The sequence below is a fragment of the Triticum dicoccoides genome, chromosome 3A (genome assembly GCF_002162155.2).
Source record: "Triticum dicoccoides isolate Atlit2015 ecotype Zavitan chromosome 3A, WEW_v2.0, whole genome shotgun sequence".
Taxonomy (NCBI): domain Eukaryota; kingdom Viridiplantae; phylum Streptophyta; class Magnoliopsida; order Poales; family Poaceae; genus Triticum; species Triticum dicoccoides.
The window spans coordinates 265,665,625-265,668,249 of NC_041384.1; positions in this window are offsets into that span (position 1 = coordinate 265,665,625).

A 2,625-nucleotide genomic window follows, 5' to 3' on the forward strand; every position below is an offset into this window, starting at 1 on the left:
GAGTTTGAAATCCCACACGCGCACTCTTTTTGCTTCAGTTTGGACAGAAAAAGAGCGGATCGATCAAATGGCCGGTCTCCCCAAATCATTCCCCCGCTGATTGATTTCCCATCGCTCTGTTCCTCCTCTAGGCCATATTCTCTTCATCTTCCTCACCAAACAAATTACTTAAGTAACGGAGCCTACCACTATCATAGTCTTCACACACAAGAATTAGTGCCCCCGCTCGAGAGTATTACTCAGGTAATCAGATTTCGCCCTCAGAAATCGAAGTGCTAGAGGTGAATCAGGTAGTGAGATTTTATCCTGGGAATTTTGCGTGCTAAAGGCGACGAGTTTGAAATCCCCACAGTCAGCGCACGTCGTCTGCTGATACTATGGGCACGTCTTAACCACCACTGTTGGACAGGGTGAATTAGGAGGCGAAAACCCAAAGCTCCAGCCGACGTTGTGGTGCCATCTCCAGCACATCCACGATCCATGTATCGCTTGCCTGCTGAATCACGGGCAAGCCCGTAATCTTATCAGTCCTTCAACGGGCGCCGAGGAGGTAATAAACACCTGATTATATCTCTAACCTTGTCGTGCCGTTAATTTTGCTACATGCATGTCTATTCCGCTCATACGAGTTACAGTGATGGGCAAAGTCTGGAGACCGGAGTTCCCTTCACGTGCTGCTAACTCCCTCATGAAATCTGCTTTATATCAGGTTGTTCCTTACTCTTATCTCCATTAATTCGTTCCTCCTGTATACTATCTTGCTACTTCACTGTCACGTTATCCCATACGATTTGCTGAATATTTTTTGCCATCCTAACTATGCCATATTTACATGTTGTTATTTATGTATTTATTGACAAATTGACCTATCTGATTTCCTACTTCACAACAACGAACTATAGATAGTTATGCTACATGGAAGGATGGAGTTCCATAATTCATTTTGACACGGACAACATGCATGGAACTACATCGGGTTGTCGAGCAATTATTGAGAACTGTATATTGTTTCCCTCGCTCTGTGGGACATCGTAGATAATTCATGTCTAAAAGTTTCCTTCAATTTTTCCAAGCGCATGTTGGCTACCCGGCGTGCCTCGGATTTACCAGGAGATTTTGCAACTTTTACCCATCAACGATCTTGATGGAAATATTAAGAGTAGATATGAAGAGTCTATTCTCCAAGTGTTCCCAATTGTTTGTCCCAATGTTTATTCTTCATTTCAATTTCTTCAAATATCAAGAATGGCGAGCATGACCTGGTAAGTAACAAATAGTTGTGTTTCAGTTCCTGCAAGCCCAAACTTCTGACCACATATTGTCATGGAAATCATAGATAACCGGCTGCATGGATCATCTAATTAATGTACATACATAACTCATTACATTGTTTGTTGACTAAAATTTCTAATTGTTGCTTTCGTTTAGAATAAAAGAGATATAATGATCCGTCTAGAAAAAATGTAGTGGTAGAATGTGCAGCTATAAGACTTTCACAAATAGTTCTCATGCCATAATTAACATTTCGTTTTTGTTTAAGATCTGCTAATGTACAATGCTGACTACCGAGCAATTTTAAGAGCTTTATGATTGTATGTTATTCATGATGCCTTTGGATGTTTGGAACATATATCGCACGACTACTAGGTTTTAGGTGTGCTTTACCTATAGTGTTGTATGGCTATAGTTATGGCTTATGTTCATATTTTTATTTTTCCAGTGGTTAAGAATTCAGCACAAGCCAATCAATTGTACTATAAAAACAAATTCAATGCCTTTTCAAGCCAACCTGGCAACGGAGGCTAGGAATATCTACATATAATGCTAAACATCTTTGTACAAAAATGTATTTGTTCAGTATTTGAAATGTGAATATCAATCTTCCAATAGATCTTATATTTCTTTCCATTTATCTGATGCTCGCTTTTCTTGGTCTGCTAAAATGTCTCGCAACAACGTGCGGGGTATCAGCTAGTAATTAATAATGGGTCATGTCGGTCGTCGGGCCTTACCTCGACGGATGATCACGCACACAGTGTGTCATGAACCAAACATGGCTTGTTTAGTCGTGTGACGGGTTGGGCACGCATGCTCGTGAGTCGCCCGTTTGGGCAGCTATAATGTGGACTGAGCTATGATGAATGTAACCGCATGAGATCGTTGTCGGGGTGAACGGGAGAGGGAGGGAGGACGAACCTTGCACCGGCGTCCATGAGTGTGTCGATGTATCCCTTAAAACTCTAAGCTCCCTTGACGGGAGAGCTCCTAGTTGATCGTGGGTTGTGGGCAGCATGGGTGGGCCCCGCCTATACATGTCTGCGCCATTGAGTTTGACTCTTGGGTCTACTCGCGTGTACTCGTGGCCCTTTAGGACGCCGCCTTTTTGCATGTGTCAGCGTCACTCTGCTTTTCTTGGGTTGGTGTGGATCTGCCTTCCCTGCGATTGGGTTCCGATCTTTTGTTCTCCTACACATTTGGGTGAGGGATTGAGGGGGTAGCAGCTCTGATTTCTCTTGGGAGAGTGGGTGTTGGCGTTCTTGGTCGGAGGGGCGGATCCAGCGCTGCTCGCTCCTTCTTCCCTACGTTGGCTGCTTTAGTGTTGCTTGGCTCGGAGGGAACTCGTGG